Source organism: Oncorhynchus keta, chromosome 34, assembly GCF_023373465.1.
Source record: "Oncorhynchus keta strain PuntledgeMale-10-30-2019 chromosome 34, Oket_V2, whole genome shotgun sequence".
NCBI lineage: Eukaryota > Metazoa > Chordata > Actinopteri > Salmoniformes > Salmonidae > Oncorhynchus > Oncorhynchus keta.
Genome location: NC_068454.1, coordinates 23,522,804 through 23,545,483, shown reverse-complemented (window position 1 = coordinate 23,545,483; position 22,680 = coordinate 23,522,804). Strand labels below are relative to the sequence as shown.

The following is a 22,680-nucleotide window of genomic DNA, read 5'->3' as shown; positions in this document are numbered from 1 at the left end:
ACAGCCTGGAGGTGTGTTGGGCCATTGTCCTGTTGTAAAACAAATGATAGTACCACTATGCGCAAACCAGATGGGATGGCATATCGCTGCAGAATGCTGTGGTTGCCATACTGGTTAAGTGTGCCTTGAATTGTAAATAAATCACCAACAGTGCCACCAGCAAAGCACCCCCACACCATCACACCTCCTCCTCCATACTTCACGGTGGGAACCACACATGCAGAGATCATCCGTTCACCTACTCTGCGTCAAAATCAAACATTTGGACTCATCAGACCAAAGGATAGACTTCCAACGGTCTAATGTCCATTGCTTGTGTTTCTTGGCCCAAGTAAGTTTCTTCTTATTATTTGTGTCCTTTAGTAGTGAGGTCTTTGTAGCAATATGACCATGAAGGCCTGATTCACACAGTCTCCTCTGAACAGTTGATGTTGAGATGTGTCTGTTACTTGAACTCTGTAAAGCATTTATTTGGGCTGCAATTTCTGAGTCTGGTAACTAATGAACTTATCCTCTGCAGCAAAGGTAACTCTTGATCTTCTTTTCCTGAGAGCCATTTTCATCATAGCGCTTCATGGTTTTTGTGACTGCACTTGAAGAAACTTGACTGACCTTCATGTCTTATAGTACTGATGGACTGTCATTTCTCTTTGCTTATTTGAGCTGTTCTTGCTACAATATGGACTTGGTCTTTTACCAAATAGTGCTATCTTCTGTATACCACCCATACCTTGTCACAACACAACTGTTTGCCTCAAACGCATTAAGAAGGAAAGAAATTCCACAAATGAACTTTTAACAAGGTACACCTGTTAATTGAAATGCATTCCAGGTGACCACCTCATGAAGCTGGTTGAGAGAATGCCGCGAGTGTGCAAAGGTGTCATCAAGGCAAAGGGTGGATAAAATAGATCAAATATATTTTTATTTGTTTAACACATTTTTGCTTATTACATCATTCCATATGTGTTATTTCATAGTTTTGATGTCTTCACTATTATTCTGCAATGTAGGAAATAGTCAAAAATAAAAACCCTTGAAAGAGTAGGTGTTCTAAAACTTTTGACTGGTATTGTACATGCACACACACATACAACTTTGAGTTATCCCAACAGTGTGATACTTTCAGATGCGCTGCAGTATCTATGGCAGCCCCTGTCTAGCCAGTAGAGAGAGAACAGGTACCAAACCCTTAAGATGGCTTGGTTGGCCGATGGTCACCACAGAGGGGACAACTAAGGTCCTTTCTTTAATTAACTGAAAATGTAGTCCACTGTATTCATGGTACTTATTCTGTCCAACAACTTGTGAAATATTTCTAAACATCTATCATACTAATAATACCTCCACATGCCAGTAAAACCATTGCAAACCCTCTTCGCTCCCTCTTTCTAACAACAAAATGCATGCCTTGAAGATAGAAATGTTAAAAACATCTGGGACTGAATGTTCTTATAAGGATTCCCACGGAACAATCCAGAATATTGTATTTCTATTTCTAGCAATGCATCAAAGGGAGAGAAAAAACAGCACCAAGGCTAATCTGACTGGTGAAATAGATGTGTGTGCTACACCCAAGATGAATGTTAGATAGATACGTATCAAACCCCACTCATGATGGCTTCTGCTGTCATCACAAGATGACCACAGGGGGAGTGGGTCAGTATTTGTGTGTGTGTGTGTGTGTGTGTGTGTGTGTGTGTGTGTGTGTGTGTGTGTGTGTGTGTGTGTGTGTGTGTGTGTGTGTGTGTGTGTGTGTGTGTGTGTGTGTGTGTGTGTGTGTGTGTGTGTGTGTGTGTGTGTGTGTGTGTGTGTGTGTGTGTGTGTGTGTGTGTGTGTGTGTGTGTGTGTGTGTGTCCTGGATGATGACTGTGAGAGAGAAAGCACATCAACTAACAGTAGTTGATAGAGGAGGGAGATGAGCAGTCCCCTATCTCCTAACATCTGTCTGTATCCAACAGTCATTCTCTATTCTTCTCCAGTACGAGGAAGAGCAAGAATCTGGTCCTTATCTACGAAACCCCTGTTTAACCCCTCTAATATGTCACATACACACAAGGAGTGCAGATGCACTATCGGGAGCATCTTGACCGGCTGCATTACTGCCTGGTTTGGCAACTGCACCACCCTCGACCGCCAGGCTCTACTGAGCGAGGTGCGAATGGCCCAGCACAATCACTGGGGGCGAGCTCCCAGCTATTCAGGACATTCATACCAGGCGGTGTCTGAGGAAGGCCCGAAAAATTGTAATTATGGTACTGGCACTGGCACTGTTTATAGCTTGCATTATTGTGTTTATCTTATTTCTCGTGTTTTCTTACTTTATATTTTTTCTTCTTAACTTGATATTGAATATTGGATAATTGGGAAAGAACTTGCAAGTAAGCATTTCACTGTACTGATTTACACCTGCTGTATCCTGTGCACGTGACAAAAAAACGTTGCAACTTTAAACACTGCATGCACACACACCTCACTCCAAAGACATATGAAGACAGTCCAGGCATTGATGAACTTACTGAAACAGGAAAGCAAGACTCACAAAACACACCGCACACATAAACACACACATACAAACAGCCAGCCAGACCCTAGCCTAGTTAAAGGACTTAAATATCACGGGAGAAGTGGAAAATTACCCCTCAAAAGATCAGCCTCAGTCTTTTGCCACAGTATTCTCTCCATTTTAAAGGAAAATAGGATTTAAACCAGAATGAAAAGGCACTGTGCTAGACCACAGCCAATTAACTATAACTGCTCAATTCTACAGAAATAACTGCTCAACTCTACAGAAATAACTGCCCAACTCTACAGAAAAAACTGCTCAACTCTACAGAAAAAACTGCTCTACTCTATAGAAATAACTGCTCTACTCTACAGAAATAACTGCTCTACTCTACAGAAATAACTGCTCTATTCTACAGAAATAACTGCTCTATTCTACAGAAATAACTGCTCTACTCTATAGAAATAACTGCTCTATTCTACAGAAATAACTGCTCAACTCTACAGAAATAACTGCTCTATTCTACATAAATAACTGCTCTACTCTAAGGAAATAACTGCTCTATTCTACAGAAATAACTGCACTACACTACAGAAATAATTGCTCTATTCTACATAAATAACTGCTCTACTCTAAGGAAATAACTGCTCTATTCTACAGAAATAACTGCACTACACTACAGAAATAATTGCTCTATTCTACAGAAATAATGTAACGGCGTTCTTCATTTGTCGAAAGAGAGTCGGACCGAAATGCAGCGTGGTTGTTACTCATGTTCTTTAATGAATAAGAGCGATACATGAAATAACATATAAATATACAAAACAACAAACGGAACGTGAAAACCTATACAGCCTGTCTGGTGAACACTAACACGGAGACAGGAACAATCACCCACTAAATACACAGTGAAACCCAGGCTACCTAAATATGGTTCCCAATCAGAGACAACGAGAATCACCTGACTCTGATTGAGAACCGCCTCAGGCAGCCAAGCCTATGCTAGACACACCCCTAATCAACCACAATCCCAATGCCTACAAAAACCCCAATAAGACAACACAATAAACCCATGTCACACCCTGGCCTGAACAAATAATTAAGGAAAACACAAAATACTATGACCAAGGCGTGACAAATAACTGCTCTACACTACAGAAATAACTGCTCTACTCTATAGAAATAACTGCTCTATTCTACAGAAATAACTGCTCAACTCTACAGAAATAACTGCTCTATTCTACATAAATAACTGCTCTACTCTAAGGAAATAACTGCTCTATTCTACAGAAATAACTGCACTACACTACAGAAATAACTGCTCTATTCTATAAATAACTACATAAATAACTGCTCTATTCTACAGAAATAACTACTACACTACAGAAATAACTGCTCTATTCTATTCAGAAATAACTGCACTACACTACAGAAATAATTGCTCTATTCTACAGAAATAATGTAACGGCGTTCTTCGTTTGTCGAAAGAGAGTCGGACCGAAATGCAGCGTGGTTGTTACTCATGTTCTTTAATGAATAAGAGCGATACATGAAATAACATATAAATATACAAAACAACAAACGGAACGTGAAAACCTATACAGCCTGTCTGGTGAACACTAACACGGAGACAGGAACAATCACCCACTAAATACACAGTGAAACCCAGGCTACCTAAATATGGTTCCCAATCAGAGACAACGAGAATCACCTGACTCTGATTGAGAACTGCCTCAGGCAGCCAAGCCTATGCTAGACACACCCCTAATCAACCACAATCCCAATGCCTACAAAAACCCCAATAAGACAACACAATAAACCCATGTCACACCCTGGCCTGAACAAATAATTAAGGAAAACACAAAATACTATGACCAAGGCGTGACAAATAACTGCTCTACACTACAGAAATAACTGCTCTATTCTACAGAAATAACTGCTCTACACTACAGAAATAACTGCTCTATTCTACAGAAATAACTGCTCTACACTACACACTTTCGCTATTTGATTTTGAATTTTAGGACCCCTATAGGTATCAACAAATATATACACTAATTATTTTATAAAATATTGAATTTGGGCCTTACTACTAAAGCCCATAGAAACACATTCATACATGGAAAAACAGACCCCCCCAAAACATCATGAGGAATAAGGTTTTTAATTGTCTGTCCTATATCTAGGAGATCTAAGAAAGCTCGGGAAATATTTCTGGACACATTTAACCTCTTTTTTTGTTGAAACAAATCTACCTCCATAATTCCATTCATTTTTTAAACTGGTACCGGGTTACCTTCAGAGGAGTCCTGTGACCGTTATCATGTTCCTGAGAGTGTCATTTCTTATAGAGGTCATTAGTAGGCCAAACCGTTCGGAGGCTACAGATGTTTTTGTGAGAAGAGCGCTTTTCGGAACGTCTCCTGGCCTGACAAACAGTGCTGTTGCGCTGCCACTTACCACAGCAGATGCGGACGGCCGACATAGGCAAAACTTTTTTTTATATCTCTAGCTTAAACTGACAGATTTTAATGGGAATTTTTGCATTATGTTCATTAGATTGATTCACGGGTGCGTCATTATATTTTATGAACATGCATACCGTGTCAATACTGAGGTCCCTCTTTACAGATGTAAAAAATAAGAAAGTTAGCGAGATGCACGCGCGCGCGTGCACACAGAAGACGAAAACACCCTGATTGGCGCATAGCTGGGAAAACTAACCCCCACTGCCTTAAAAGCCTCAAGAGGGAAATTGTCTCTTTCTTTCTCTCTCACTCTCTCTTTTTTCTCTCTCCCTCTGCCTCGCTCTATCTCTATCCTTTTCTCTCTCTCCCGTTCTCTCTCCCTCTCTCTCCTGTTCAGAGAGGCAGGCAGGCAGAGAGGCAGCTAATTGTATTTCCTGCCTGTTCTTCCATGGGCTTCAATCCCAATTAGATATGCCTGGTCTGATCTGCTGCCAAGCCTCAGCTTGACTAACTGGGTTCAGCTCTCACACACACAGACAGACTCCATCACACAGGCCATCTCGGAGAGTGGTCACACATGGGATTCTCCCACCACCGTGTGAGACAGCCAGGGAGGAAACAGCAGCCAGAGCCCTGAGGGAATGAAACACTGTGACTGAAGAGCTTTCTAATTCAATGAAGACCACTGTGGGTGTGTGTGTGTCCATGTGTGTGGAGTGGAGAGGCATGCCATGGCTAACACCATCACCATCCCCTCCTTAGGCTCTGCATTGTCCATCTCCATCCCACTCCATATCAATAGTAAGATACCGACATACAGCTAACGCACTCGCACACACACAGCAGCTGTGTATTCTGTCCCGTTAAAACTCAGTTTGTGTTTGACTACAGTACCCAGCTGTTAGTGTTACTAAAAAACAAGATGAGAGAGAGAGAGCGAGAGAGAGAGAGGAGCAGGTCTAATTCCCTTGGCCTGGGGATCGATGGCAAACACAGCTGTGTTTATTTTAAACACAAATCCTGAATCAGGTCTGTACTTGTAGACTTGATTATGTATTGAACCAATTTAAAGGGGCAGAACCAGGCTATAATGTAACAGCTCATCAGTAAATGCCACAGTAATCAGTGCCAGTGGTTGTGTGTGTGAGGAGCGGTGTGGGGTCAGTAGAGGCAGAGCTGTGTTTGTGTGTACAACATGAACAGCAGTGTAATTCTGTTAACTCCATGGTGGGTTTTATATTATACCATAAATACAGCATGGTACAGTCACTATACTCATTCAATAAAGAGAGGTGTGAATGTTTAAAAAATGACACAACAATCTCCCTTTCTACTCCCTCAGTCTCTCTTCCCATCTCTCTCTATCTCTCTCTCTCTGCTCAGTGGTGATTGTTTTAAGGGATGAAGCTGTTGTTTACAGACTTCAATTCTGTTCTCTGAACTTATATGTTTCCCCCCAAAAAACAATGCCCCCTGGGAAATATGGCTGTTGCTGTTATGGTGTTAAATGAATCCCTGTTTCTTCTCTCCTGTTTCTTCTCTCTTCGTTCCCTCTCTCCTCCTTTCTCTCTCTCTTCCAATCTGTGAGTAAATATTTAGTTGTCTGAATCACGTTAATGTAACATCACTCACAGACCTTCAGTAGAGGATGTTTGATGGCTCACTGAAAGGACCTTCTCTGCTTTCATAATTCACCCATCTATTTAAACATATTGCAATAATAATAATAAAACCTGAAATTACTCTGTCATCAAACATTGCATTTAGTCTTTAATAAATATAATTTAAGCTGTTCACAGCCATATTGCAGCCTGCAACACTTCAATTATTAGAAGGACATTTTAATTTCCTTTTTCAATTAAGACTAGCTCAACCACTAGACCCTACACTCTCCCTCTACTGTATTTCTCAGTGGAAAATGTGTTTTCTATTCAACAGCTTGTCTATATCTATGACTATAATATAGACTCAAGCTCACACCTTTCCATCAGTCCTTCGTTATCAGATGCACTGGCTTCATGCTAATTGTCTTCATTAGATGCCACACCTAACATAATAGAATCTGTAGAGGACTCATGTTATCTTGCATAATCAAACAGACACACATAGCTACAGTGGGGCTAACTACAGATATGGAATAAGATGTTACTTACATAAGGCTCTTAGCAGAGGTTCCATTACGCAAATGAGAATTTGTATAATTAATGCTGAGTTATATTCACTACATTTAGCCATCATACAGCACTATGAGTGTCACCAATCTAACCACAGTAATGGTCTCCCAAGGATCCCCCCCACCACCCTCTCTCCGCTCTCCGTGGTGCTGAATCGGTTGCCCAGGTGACGTATGATCAAGCGCATCCGCCAGGCAGCGAGCTGTTGTGTTTGACTCACCATCACCGCAGCAGAGCAAAGCATCGCTGACTGCCAGTATTCACTTTAACATCCACTTTCTCTCAAGGACGCCATTCTCAAGTAGCCAAGCTATTCACTCATTGATAAACAAATACTATATGCGAACTGGAAATAGAGGCTGATTTAAACCCAGAAAGACCCGACATTTAGCAAACCATTTTCTATCTTCCTGTTTTTGAAAACTGAAGTAGCCTATTCAGAATAGGGGTTTTGACCTAAACAGAGGCAACTAACTTATTTGTAAAACAATGCCGTTTGAAATGGGTCTACGTTGAATAGTAGGCCATTAGGAATTGATGCTTGTGTTTCCATCAACTTGCGTGCCCTTTATCAAGTCTGTATTTTATATAGGCTAACTGAATAGAACAATATTCACGTCTCTAAATCAATAAAAAAAGATATATACGTTTTCAATCAACAAATACATAGCCTGGAATAAATGGAAACATTCAGCATGTCTGATATGGCAGCATCCTATTAGGGTGCTCGAGGCATTATCTCTCTCTATCAGTTTATCTCAATACATAACTACACCACATCTAGCATGTCCAGCTATTAATATCTCAATAGGTTATTAATGGTAGTAGCCATGCAGTGATGGGGATAAGAGGTGACACCGCTGCCTTCAATTGAAGAGGGATAACCAGCAGCGAAACCTCTCGTTGGATAGTCTGCATACCAAATCAAATCAAATCAAATGTATTTATGAAGCCCTTTTACATCAGCTGGTGTCACAAAGTGATGTACAGAAACCCAGCATGAAATCACAAACAGCAAGCAATGCATATGTAGCACAATCACACAATGTCAGAAACAGAAATCACCGCGCATAAAACAAGGGAATTTCACGAGGAAACCAGTCTGTTTCTTACCGTTTTAAGTTTTCAGGGATTCTGGAGGAGAAGAATGACGGATGCGACGCCACTGTCAACCCTCTTCTCTCTCTCTCTTCCCGCGAGCTCTCTGGCGCATCTCACGGAGGAGTGGTGGGGACACCCTGCGAGCCCCTGTTTCCTCCTGTCCACCGAATAAAAACACCGAGTTGGGCGCGCGCCATCTACGGTTCGCTGTGCAAGACTCGACAGGCGGGTTGACTGCCTCTGAAACTAGCAAGGACGTTTTCAGTTGCGGAAAATGGGTTTACAGCCTGAAAACAGAAAAGGGGAATGAAAGCTGCGGTCGCTTGGCTTAATTAACAAAGCCAGTCGGATAGATGATGCATAACGTATATAAGGTATAACAGATAGCTGCAGATAATTGATCTTCTTCCTGGGGCTTCCCATCAGATGCTTTACAGTGCGATCTGTGTTTATCATCATTAGATAATAGTCCTACCGACGCTTATCTGGCTGGTGGAGACTTAGATCCCTCTACCCAATGACATATTTACATCATTATTTGCATTGGTTTAAACATGTTCTTTTAAATCATTTAGCAGACGCTCTTATCCAGAGCGATTTACAGGAGCAATTACAGTTGAAGTCTGAAGTTTACATACACTTTGGTTGGAGTCATTATAATTCGTTTTTCGACCACTCCACAAATTTCTTGTTAAGAAACTATAGTTTTGGCAAGTCGGTTAGGACATCTACTTTGTGCACTATAAAGGGAATAGGTTGCCATTTGGGACTTAACCACAGTCATGTGCTTTGTACAGTTTATTTTATTTTTATTTATTTTTTTATAGCTGTGTAGCTGCTCAGGGGCACAAGTTATTTTTCCAACAATTGTTTACAGACAGATTATTTCACTTATATCCACTGCATCACAATTCCAGTGGGTCAGAAGTTTACATACACTAAGTTGACTGTGCCTTTAAACAGCTTGGAAAATTCCAGAAAATGATGTCATGGCTTTAGAAGCTTCTGATAGGCTAGTTGACATCATATGAGTCAATTGGAAGTGTACCTGTGGATGTATTTCAAGACCTACCTTCAAACTCAGTGCCTCTTTAGGAAAATCAAAAGAAATCAGCCAAGACCTCAGAAAATATTTTGTAGACCTCCACAAGTCTCGTTCATCCTTGGGAGCAATTTCCAAATGCCTGAAGGTACCATGTTCATCTGTACAAACAATAGTACGCAAGTATAAACACCATGGGACCACGCAGCCGTCATACCGCTCAGGAAGGAGACGCGTTCTGTCTCCTAGAGATGAACGTACTGTTGCGAAAAGTGGAAATCAATCCCAGAACAACAGCAAAGGACCTTGTGAAGATGCTGGAGGAAACAGGTACGAAAGTATCTATATCCACAGTAAAACGAGTCCTATATCAACATAACCTGAAAGGCCGCTCAGCAAGGAAGAAGCCACAGCTCCAAAACCACCATAAAAAAGTCAGACTACGGTTTGCAACTGCACATGTGGACAAAGATCATACTTTTTGGAGAAATGTCCTCTGGTCTGATGAAACAAAAATAGAACTGTTTGTCCATAATGACCATTGTTATGTTTGGAGGAAAAGGGGGGACGCTTGCAAGCCGAAGTGCATCGACCCAACCGTGAAGAACAGGGGTGGAAGCATCATGTTGTGGGGGTGCTTTGCTGCAGGAGGGACTGGTGCACTTCACAACATAGATGACATCATGAGGGAGGAAGATTATGTGGATATATTGAAGCAACATCTCAAGACATCAGTCAGGAAGTTGAAGCTTGGTCGCAAATGGGTCTTCCAAATGGACAATGACCCCAAGCATACTTCCGAAGTTGTGGCAAAATGGCTTAAGGACAATAAAGTAAAGGTATTGGAGTGGCCATCACAAAGCCCTGACCTCAAACCCATAGAAAATTTGTGGGCAGAACTGAAAAAGCGTGTGCGAGCAAGGCCTATAGACCTGATTCAGTTACACCAGCTCTGTCAGGAGGAATGGGCTAAAATTCACCCAATTTATTGTGGGAAGCTTGTGGAAGGCTGCCCGAAACATTTGACTCAAGTTAAACAATGTAAAGGCAATGCTACCAAATACTAATTGAGTGTATGTAAACTTCTGACCCACTGGGAATGTGATGAAAGAAATAAAAGCTGAAATAAACCATTCTCTCTACTATTATTCTGACATTTCACATTCTTAAAATGAAGTGGTGATCCTAACTGACCCAAAACAGGGTATTTTTACTAGAATTTAATGTCAGGAATTGTGAAAAACTGAGTTTGAATGTATTTGGCTAAGGTGTATGTAAACTTCCGACTTCAACTATATGTTAAGTGGCTTGCTCAGGGGCACATTGACAGATTGTTCATGTAGTGACCTCGGGGATTTGAACCAGCGACCTTTCAGTTACTGTCTTGGTTTAATTTGTAGGTCAAAACAATGGTTTAATTTGTAGGTCACTGCTTGTTTCCTACATACTATTGGGGGGGTAAGTTCAGTCAGAAGGAAGAAGATTTGGGATGACAATGTCTAGTCTTCCATTTGACCTCAAACAATTTAAGTCCATTTGTATTTATGTTTAGAAAAGTTCACTTACATTGATTCTGTAACTGAAATGACTCAATACCTGAAAAAGCAAAGGCATATCACATCAGTTCTGCAATATAATAACCAACAACTCTAACATTAAAATCTGGTCCTTCTGTAGCTCAGTTGGTAGAGCATGGCGCTTGTAACGCCAGGGTAGTGGGTTCGATTCCCGGGACCACCCATACGTAGAATGTATGCACACATGACTGTAAGTCGCTTTGGATAAAAGCGTCTGCTAAATGGCATATATTATTTATTATATATTAAATCTAATGGAAAATACATTAAACATAATGTAATATCTATGAATGAGGAAAACAGTAAATAGATACCTCCAGTAGCCTTGACATTACAGATAACTGTCCCTCAGGCATGATCCCTAGAGGACATTTGCACACACACACACACACACACACACACCACAGGGTACTGTAGCTATAGAATCTGTGTCTGCAGGATATTACAAGGTAAAATGGCACAGCAGGTAATGTAATTAGTTTAATGTGGATGAAATCTTCATTAAAACATTCCATTGACTCTGCTTAGGATGTTTTATATCATTTCAGATAATAGATAAATAAATACATTCTATTGAATTAATTACAGCCACCTGCTAAATGTGAAAATATTATCTGATGACTTGCCCCACCTGGTGGTAGCTTTGAGAGCAGCTTTCACATGTCCAGTAAAATGTGCTATTTGGTCAGTAGGAAAACACTTCAAAAAAAGGCAGACAATGAATAATACTATGACTAACCAAATAAAAATTAATCCTCTGCCATCGGTCATCTTTATTTCCAGCAGTGGTGTGAACCTAATAAAAGGTTGTATGTGGATAGTAGGTTCTACAAACCCCAACCATAGAGCAGAACAGTGTTGTTGATATTGTTTCAAACTCTTGTTTCATATTGCTCTTTGTTGTGGTTTTCTGTTCATCAATGTGTTTGTCTGTTTGTCCATTTGTGGCTAACAAAATGACACTCCCTTCTTTCCTTTAATCAGTGCACTAAGAATGACGTCTTAAATCACTAGCCGTAAATCAACTGTTAACATTAGACACATCCACCAAGGGTGGGGAGAGAGAGAGAGAGAGAGAGAGAGAGAGAGAGAGAGAGAGAGAGAGAGAGAGAGAGAGAGAGAGAGAGAGAGAGAGAGAGAGAGAGAGAACTCTGATTAACCACTTCTCCCAAGAGGATGATCCCCTAGGTCAGCTTGCTCTGCAGCTCACTAAGAACATTGAAACTAAAGACCAATCAAAAAAAAAGTTTCGTTTATAAAGACCAAAATCATAACAATTTACCTCAAATTGAAAAACAACTACAATGAAAATTGAAAAATTCAAATTAAATTACAAACTAAACTTGATTATCTCTCCCTAAATTGAAAATGTACATTGGCAGAATATTTTAGCCTCCATGATGTAAAAGGAAGAAAAACCCTCTCAGAATACAGTCTGGAAATTAAAAGAGGAAGACATGGTAAATCTTGGCTGCCAAGACATCAGAGAATATGTAGGTATAGATCCTTTTCCAGTACACGACAGACACACTGACGCCACATACAGATGCGCACGATTCTTGGCAGCAATAAGAAAACCATCACCATTTGCGCCCATTCAACTTAGCCTTGATTCACATTTTTATTACTTCTAAACAAAATAACTTTTGGGGTTTCTTAACTCTTACAATGATGTTTTGATTATTGCTTGAACAGTCACTGAGGTTATATTTTGTTGTGATCTTAGCAAAATAACTATTTTGGATGCAGCAGTTGTTAGCTAGAATGCTAACGCTCATTGATATAGCTTGAAGTTGTTAGCTAGAATGCTAACGCTCATTGATATAGCTTGAAGTTGTTAGCTAGAATGCTAACGCTCATTGATATAGCTTGAAGTTGTTAGCTAGAATGCTAACGCTCATTGATATAGCTTGAACCAAAATATAGCTGAAGAGCCATTTTACTGGTTGAAGTTCAAGTGTTCAAGTGACACAAAAATTATGTTAAGCAGGAGATTCATACGTTTCAAAATCCAATTATAATCCACTCATAACCAACATGTAAATAGATGGGGTTTGTTGCTGGTGTGCTATAAGAACTCCCCATGTTCTGCCACCAACTTGTGTGCATCGCCCTCGTGCAACAATGTTTGCAAACACAGAAAGGGGTCTATTTGGATTTACACCTGTAATGTTCGTCATACTCGTCTGCGGAGTATGAAGGATCGGAGGACCAATGCGCAGCGTGGTATCTGTTCATGATGAATTTATTAAACACAGAACACTAAAACAAAAAGAATGAAACAAAACAGTCCTGTCTGGTGACATACACAAAGATAGAAAACAATCACCCATGAAACACAGGTGGGAAAAGGCTACCTAAGTATGATTCTCAATCAGAGACAACTAATGACACCTGCCTCTGATTGAGAACCATACCAGGCCAAACACAAAACACAACATAGAAAAACGCACATAGACAACCCACCCCAACTCACGCCCTGACCAAAACAAAGACATAACAAAAGAAGGTCAGAACGTGACAACACCAAATAGAAACTGAGATGCACTTCCTGTGTTCCAACCCACAGTATGATAACATAATGGAAACATACAACCCATACTTTCTAAAAATATATACCAAATTTAAACAGATCGCTGATGTACATAAACCCCCCATCCTGCTCGGAGAGGAGCAGCAGCTAAATGTGTCACCCTGTGCCACAACCAGAGAGACATGAGATAGACTTTGCAGCTGTTAGTGTTTTTGTTTTGTTTCATTGTGTTATGTTTCTGTTCTCTTTTGTTGTTTCCATATTGATTTTTTTAAATTCATTTAATTTCTGTACATACTTACACACAACATGTATGCACTCTAAATGTTTATTTATTTTATTTATTTTACCTTTATTTTACTAGGCAAGTCAGTTAAGAACAAATTCTTATTTTCAATGACGGCCTAGGAACAGTGGGTTAACTGCCTGTTCAGGGGCAGAACGACAGATTTGTACCTTGTTACCTAACTTGCAACCCTTCAGTTACTAGTCCAACGCTCTAACCGCTAGGCTACCCTGCCGCCCAAATACACATCAAATAACATGTAATACACTCATACACTTGTGCACACACTCCTATATGCACGCACACTCATACACATCCATGTGCACAAGTCTTTGCATGTCTATGTGTGCATACACAAACACAAACACACACACACACACACACACACACACACACACACACACACACACACACACACACACACACACACACACACACACACACACACACACACACACACACACACACACACACACACACACACACACCCTCTACTGGACACTGTGGTGAAGAAGGCATGACAGCGACTCTTCAACTTCAGGATGCTGAAGAAATTCAGCCTGTCCCACGAGAGCCCTCACAGTGTTCTACAGGAGCACCATCGAGAGCATACTGTTGGGTTGCATCACAGCCTGATACGGCAACTCCACCACCGCGGACCGAAAGACCCTACAGAGGGTGGTACGCTCAGCCGAACGCACCATTGGGTACACTGCCCTCCAGGACACCTACAACATCAGGTGTCACAGAAAGGCCAAGATCATCAGGAAACACGGCCGCCTGTGCCATGGCCTGTTCTCCCTGTTTCCATCAGTCAGATGTGGGCAGTATAGGAGCATCATGGCAAAAGACTGTAAAACTGGCCAATAGCTTCTACCCCCAGACCATCAGTCTGCTGAACAGCTACCTACTACCAGCTACCAGCTACCTACTCCCCCTGCCTTCCCCCGGCCTCCCCGAACTTCCTGCCCCCACCCCAATGGACATTATCATGCTGAATAGCCACCACTAGTCAGCTACCTACTCCCCCTGCCTTCCCCCGGCCTCCCCGAACTTCCTGCCCCCACCCCAATGGACATTATCATGCTGAATAGCCACCACTAGTCAACTACCTAATCCCCTTGTCCCGCCACCTGCTTCTCCGGTCTTCCTGCCCCCACCCCAATGGACATTATCATGCTGAATAGCCACCACTAGTCAACTACCTAATGCCCTTGTCCCGCCACCTGCTTCTCCGGTCTTCCTACCCCATCCCCCCATGCTACTCCAGCTATGGACATTTAAACATGCCCCCACTCCAATGGACATTATCATGTCAACTACCTAATCCCCTTGTCCCGCCACCTGCTTCTCCGGTCTTCCTACCCCATCCCCCCATGCTACTCCAGCTATGGACATTTAAACATGCCCCCACTCCAATGGACATTTATCCTTGCCACAGTTGTTAATATGTTTATATTATTATTTATATTTTTATTCGTATCTATTTATATTTGATTAGATTTGTTTTGTTTTATTTCAGTTTGTCCTGCAGTGTCCTGCATCACTGTACCTTGTAATTACATCTGCAACCCTGTACATGTGACTATTAAACTCTCTAATCTAATCTGACACCTTCATGCACACCGTCATTCCATTGAGGATCTCATTGTATCTTATTGTACCTATTCAATGTCGTTACACAGGAGACTGGGGGAGGGGCTGGAAGAGAGAAAGGAGAGAGATGCTCTCAGGAGAGCGAGCTGTCAGCTAGCTTCCTCTATTTCTCACACTCGTACAGGCGCGCACACACACACACACACATAAATGCAAGCACACACAATCTCTACACAAAATGACGCTGTCAGCTGGCTACATCCATCGCTCACACATGCACAGACAGTACAACAACACCTGACCCTGGGGTCTTCATAATAACTGTGGCTCAGAGATATGCATCAACCCAGTCCTGGACCTGCAGCCCACTTTATGGAAGTGAACCACTCTATTTCGTCCCTTCGCTATTTCGGCACCGAACACATCACCCTGTGTGAGGGGGTGACCTTGACAATGTATTGTTAAAACAAGAGGCTGCCTGGATCTTTAATTTACAGACCCTTGCTCCATTCACTCTCAACGTAGACTTTGATCTGAAGCCATTCTTGTGATTCTACTATCCATTGTAAATATTTATAGGCCTATGTAGCCAAATTGTATCTATGATCGTATGTTATTCATTCATGCTTTTTATATGTTCTATTTATATATAAATCAACCAATGGAATCAAGCCAAATCTATCCATGATTACAGACACCTGTGTGTTTCCTTTGACACTATATAAACTAGTGACACGCAGTGTTTGTCATTATACCCTGATGAAGACAGATTGTCCCTCAAAATGTTGGTTATTAAATGATTGAATCTGAGCTCCTAGAGTGTGAGGCTCTCCTTTTATTTTTCAACTGGGCCTGTGGACCAACACACACTCTCATACCACAGCCAAGTCATCTATGACGTAGGGATGGTGTAGTGAACACGAGGTGAGACAGAGCGCTGGTTTCAAGAGCAGAGCGCAGCAGGTGTTTATTGTAAAGGACCACAGAAGGAGGTAGCTGGGTCCAGGGGCAGGCAGAAGGTTATACACAGGGGGTCCAAAAAGGCAACAGTACAGGCAAGAAAAAGACTAGTAACGTCATCCAGGAGATCAGGCAATAGGTAGATAACAGTAAATCTGATAGGCTAAGGTACAGGCAGGGAATAGGCTAAGGTACAGGCAGGGAATAGGCTAAGGTACAGGCAGAGAATAGGCCTAAGGTACAGGCGGGGAATAGGCTAAGGTACAGGCAGGGAATAGGCTAAAGTACAGGCATGGAATAGGCTAAGGTACAGGCAGGGAATAGGCTAAGGTACAGGCAGGGAATAGGCTAAGGTGCAGGGAATAGGCTAAGGTACAGGCAGGGAATAGGCTAAGGTACAGGCAGGGAATAGGCTAAGGTACAGGCAGGGAATAGGCTAAGGTACAGGCAGGGAATAGGCTACGGTACAGGCAGGGAATAGGCTATGGTACAGGCAGGGAATAGGCTAAGGTACAGGCAGGGAATAGGCTAAGGTACAGGCAGGGAATAGGTTAAGGTACAGGAAGGGAAAAGACTAGTAACGTCATCGAGGAGATCAGGCAATAGGTAGATAACAGGAAATCCGATAGGCTAAGGTAGAGGCAGGGAATAGGCTAAGGTACAGGCAGGGAATAGGCTAAGGTAGAGGCAGGGAATAGGCTAAGGTACAGGCAGGGAATAGGCTAAGGTACAGGCAGGGAATAGGCTAAGGTACAGGCAGGGAATAGGCTAAGGTACAGGCAGGGAATAGGCTAAGGTACAGGCAGGGAATAGGCTAAGGTACAGGCAGGGAATAGGCTAAGGTACAGGCAGGAAATAGGCTACGGTACAGGCAGGGAATAGGCTATGGTACAGGCAGGGAATAGGCTAAGGTACAGGCAGGCAGGGAATAGGCTAAGGTACAGGCAGGGAATAGGCTAAGGTACAGGCAGGAAATAGGCTACGGTACAGGCAGGGAATAGGCTATGGTACAGGCAGGGAATAGGCTAAGGTACAGGCAGGGAATAGGCTAAGGTACAGGCAGGGAATAGGTTAAGGTACAGGAAGGAAAAGACTAGTAACGTCATCGAGAAGATCAGGCAATAGGTAGATAACAGGAAATCCGATAGGCTAAGGTAGAGGCAGGGAATAGGCTAAGGTACAGGCAGGGAATAGGCTAAGGTACAGGCAGGGAATAGGCTAAGGTACAGGCAGGGAATAGGCTACGGTACAGGCAGGGAATAGGCTACGGTACAGGCAGGGAATAGGCTACGGTACAGGCAGGAATAGGCTACGGTACAGGCAGGGTATAGGCTAAGGTACAGGCAGGGTATAGGCTAAGGTACAGGCAGGGTATAGGCTAAGGTACAGGCAGGGTATAGGCTAAGGTACAGGCAAGGTATAGGCTAAGGTACAGGCAGGGTATAGGCTAAGGTACAGGCAGGGAATAGGCTACGGTACAGGCAGGGAATAGGCTAAGGTACAGGCAGGGTATAGGTTAAGGTACAGGCAGGGTATAGGCTAAGGTACAGGCAGGGTATAGGCTAAGGTACAGGCAGGGTATAGGCTAAGGTACAGGCAGGGTATAGGCTAAGGTACAGGCAGGGTATAGGCTAAGGTACAGGCAGGGAATAGGCTAAGGTACAGGCAGGGAATAGGCTAAGGTACAGGCAGGGAATAGGCTAAGGTACAGGCAGGGAATAGGCTACGGTACAGGCAGGGAATAGGCTATGGTACAGGCAGGGAATAGGCTAAGGTACAGGCAGGGAATAGGCTAAGGTACAGGCAGGAATAGGTTAAGGTACAGGAAGGGAAAAGAGTAGTAACGTCATCGAGGAGATCAGGCAATAGGTAGATAACAGGAAATCCGATAGGCTAAGGTAGAGGCAGGGAATAGGCTAAGGTACAGGCAGGGAATAGGCTAAGGTAGAGGCAGGAATAGGCTAAGGTACAGGCAGGGAATAGGCTAAGGTACAGGCAGGGAATAGGCTAAGGTACAGGCAGGGAATAGGCTAAGGTACAGGCAGGGAATAGGCTAAGGTACAGGCAGGGAATAGGCTAAGGTACAGGCAGGGAATAGGCTAAGGTACAGGCAGGAAATAGGCTACGGTACAGGCAGGGAATAGGCTATGGTACAGGCAGGGAATAGGCTAAGGTACAGGCAGGGAATAGGTTAAGGTACAGGAAGGGAAAAGACTAGTAACGTCATCGAGGAGATCAGGCAATAGGTAGATAACAGGAAATCCGATAGGCTAAGGTAGAGGCAGGGAATAGGCTACGGTACAGGCAGGGAATAGGCTACGGTACAGGCAGGGAATAGGCTACGGTACAGGCAGGGAATAGGCTACGGTACAGGCAGGGTATAGGCTAAGGTACAGGCAGGGTATAGGCTAAGGTACAGGCAGGGTATAGGCTAAGGTACAGGCAGGGTATAGGCTAAGGTACAGGCAAGGTATAGGCTAAGGTACAGGCAGGGTATAGGCTAAGGTACAGGCAGGGTATAGGCTAAGGTACAGGCAGGGTATAGGCTAAGGTACAGGCAAGGTATAGGCTAAGGTACAGGCAGGGTATAGGCTAAGGTACAGGCAGGGTATAGGCTAAGGTACAGGCAGGGTATAGGCTAAGGTACAGGCAGGGTATAGGCTAAGGTACAGGCAGGGAATAGGCTAAGGTACAGGCAGGGAATAGGCTAAGGTACAGGCAGGGAATAGGCTAAGGTACAGGCAGGGAATAGGCTACGGTACAGGCAGGGAATAGGCTATGGTACAGGCAGGGAATAGGCTAAGGTACAGGCAGGGAATAGGCTAAGGTACAGGCAGGGAATAGGTTAAGGTACAGGAAGGGAAAAGACTAGTAACGTCATCGAGGAGATCAGGCAATAGGTAGATAACAGGAAATCCGATAGGCTAAGGTAGGGGCAGGGAATAGGCTAAGGTACAGGCAGGGAATAGGCTAAGGTAGAGGCAGGGAATAGGCTAAGGTACAGGCAGGGAATAGGCTAAGGTACAGGCAGGGAATAGGCTAAGGTACAGGCAGGGAATAGGCTAAGGTACAGGCAGGGAATAGGCTAAGGTACAGGCAGGGAATAGGCTAAGGTACAGGCAGGGAATAGGCTAAGGTACAGGCAGGAAATAGGCTACGGTACAGGCAGGGAATAGGCTATGGTACAGGCAGGGAATAGGCTAAGGTACAGGCAGGGAATAGGCTAAGGTACAGGCAGGGAATAGGTTAAGGTACAGGAAGGGAAAAGACTAGTAACGTCATCGAGGAGATCAGGCAATAGGTAGATAACAGGAAATCCGATAGGCTAAGGTAGAGGCAGGGAATAGGCTAAGGTACAGGCAGGGAATAGGCTAAGGTACAGGCAGGGAATAGGCTAAGGTACAGGCAGGGAATAGGCTACGGTACAGGCAGGGAATAGGCTACGGTACAGGCAGGGAATAGGCTACGGTACAGGCAGGGAATAGGCTACGGTACAGGCAGGGTATAGGCTAAGGTACAGGCAGGGTATAGGCTAAGGTACAGGCAGGGTATAGGCTAAGGTACAGGCAGGGTATAGGCTAAGGTACAGGCAAGGTATAGGCTAAGGTACAGGCAGGGTATAGGCTAAGGTACAGGCAGGGAATAGGCTACGGTACAGGCAGGGAATAGGCTAAGGTACAGGCAGGGTATAGGTTAAGGTACAGGCAGGGTATAGGCTAAGGTACAGGCAGGGTATAGGCTAAGGTACAGGCAGGGTATAGGCTAAGGTACAGGCAGGGTATAGGCTAAGGTACAGGCAGGGTATAGGCTAAGGTACAGGCAGGGAATAGGCTAAGGTACAGGCAGGGTATAGGCTAAGGTACAGGCAGGGAATATGCAAAAGACGTCGTTAGTGAGGCAGGCAAAAATTATTATACACGGGAGGAGTAAATCGCAGGAAACCCAGAGCTCAGAAAGACATGTGTCACAAAACAAAAAACTAACAAAGTACAAAGAACTGAAAAAGAACAAAGAACTGAACTAAATAGTGTGTGATAATGACATACAGGTGTGTGAACAGGTGATTAGAATTCTGGTGTTTGGGATCTGGAGAGTGAGCTGCGTTCAGGGGATCTAGGTGTTTGAGGATGTGAGTTGGAAGCAGACGTTAGATGGAGCCACACATTTTCATTTAACTAAATCTGCTGCCACAATTAGAAATGGGAGGAAAAAAACAAAGATACAGAAGAATTGGCTAAAATACAAATACATGAGCTAAGATATAAGCTAGATGTAATTACATAAGCCAGATACATACAGTGCCTATAGAAAGTCTACACCCTCTTCAACTTTTTTCACAAATTGTTGTGTTATAAAGTGGGATTGAATTAGATTGAATTGTCATTTTTTGTCATTAATCTAGACAAAATAATCCATCAATGAGAGATTTACATTCATATTATTAATGTTAGATCTCCGTGTACATTTAAGGGCTGGCCATGCTGCCCTGTTATAAACCAATTGTAATTTTCCGATGTCCCTCTTTGAGGCACCTGACCACACGACTGAACAGTAGTCCAGGTCTGACAAAACTAGGGCCTGTAGGACCTGCCTGGTTGATAGTGTTGTTAAAATGGCAGATAAGCGCTTTATTATGGACAGACTTCTCCCCATCTTAGCTACTGTTGTATCAACATGTTTTGACCATGACAGTTTACAATCCAGGGTTACTCCAGGCAGTTCAGTCACCTCAACTTGCTCAATTTAAACATGATTTATTACAAGTGTTAGTTGAGTTTTGGGGGTTAGTGGATGATTTGTCCGAAATACAATGCTTTTAGTTTTTTCAATATTTAGGATTAACTTATTCCTTGCCACCCATTCTGAAACTAACTTCAGCTCTTTGTTAAGTGTCACAGTGATTCACTCACTGTAGTAGCTGAAGTGTATAGTGTTGAGTCATCCACATACATAGACACAGTGGCTTTACTCAAAGCCATTGGCATGTCATTAGTAAATATTGAAAAAATGTAAGGGACCTAGACAACTGCCTGGGGAATTCCTGATTCTACTTGGATTATGTTGGAGAGGCTTCCATTAAATAACACACTCTGTGTTCTGTTAGACAGGTAACTCTTTATCCACAATATAGCAGTGGGTGTAAGCCCTAATACATACGTTTTTCCATCAGCAGGCTATGCTGAACTGAAGTCAACTGCCATGCTTGTTAAATGTCCTTCCCTATAATCATGCTGAAAGTCTATTGTCAATTTGTTTACAGTAAAATAGCATTGTAGCTGGTCAAACACCATTTTTCCCAAAGGTTTACTAAGCGTTGGTAACAGGCTGATTGGTTGGCTACTTTTTCTTCCTTCCAGGCCTTAGGGCACACACTTTCTTATTTGCCATTGAAGATATGGCAAATAAGAGTGGCAATATCATCCCCTATTATACTCAGTAATTTTCTATCAAAGTTGTCAGACCCCAGTGGCTTGTCATTGTTGATAGACAACAATAATTTCCCCACCTCTTCCACACTCACTTTACGGAATTCAAAATTACAATGCTTGTCTTTCATAATTTGATCAGTTATACTTGGATGTGTGGTGTCAGCGTTTGTTACTGGTATTTCATGCCTAAATTTGCTAATCTTGCCAATGAAAAAATCCTTAAAGTAATTGCCAATATCAGTAATGGATGAGCCATCTGATTCAATTAATGTCTGAGCTGAGTTTGCCTTTATGCCCAGAATTTAATATAAGATGTTCCAAAGCTTTTTACTACCATTCTTTATATCATTTATGTTTGTTTCATAGTATAGTTTCTTCTTCTTTCATCCAGTTTAGTCACATGATTTATGTGACTTTTAAATTCCTTTTGCCTCATCCCTCTCCACCATACAAATCCACAGGGATGTGTTACGTGCAGTGTCTGGTTGCTCCTCATTACACACCACCGACCCAAAAACATTCTTTACATCAACAACATATGAATCACTACAAAATGTATTGTATGACCTCTTATACACTATACTAGGCCCAGCCTTTAGAACTTTGGTATTCCTAGATATGTGTTCTATATTGTGATCGCTACAATCAATGGAATTGGATACTACATTAAAGCACATTTCTGCAGCATTAGTAAAGATGTGATCAACATGATTTCATTCCTATGCTGTTTGTAACTACACTGGTAGGTTGACTAATAACCTGAACCTGTCACGCCTTGGTCTAAGTATTTTGTGTTTTCTTTAATTATTTGTTCAGGCCAGGGTGTGACATGGGTTTATTGTGTTGTCGTATTGTTTTTTTTGTAGGCATTGGGATTGTGGCTGATTAGGGGTGTGTCTAGCATAGGCTTGGCTGCCTGAGGCGGTTCTCAATCGGAGTCAGGTGATTCTCGTTGTCTCTGATTGGGAACCATATTTAGGTAGCCTGGATTTCACTGTGTATTTTGTG

At 42.6% G+C, this 22,680-nt stretch overlaps 1 protein-coding gene across 5 annotated transcripts in view; it reads right to left on the bottom strand.

Annotated features, from left to right (window-relative positions):
- enox1 (ecto-NOX disulfide-thiol exchanger 1) overlaps positions 1–8,712 on the bottom strand; it is a 120,225-nt gene extending 111,513 nt beyond the window's left edge. For 4 of the 5 annotated variants that reach the window (XM_052493469.1, XM_052493472.1, XM_052493471.1 and 1 more), the window contains exon 1: positions 8,262–8,711. The gene's annotated coding sequence lies outside the window, so the exon portion shown is untranslated. Of the gene's footprint in view, positions 1–8,261 lie in introns of all 5 variants that reach the window. The other variant, XM_052493473.1, reaches the window with a different exon arrangement.
- Between the last annotated feature and the right edge of the window lie 13,968 nt (positions 8,713–22,680).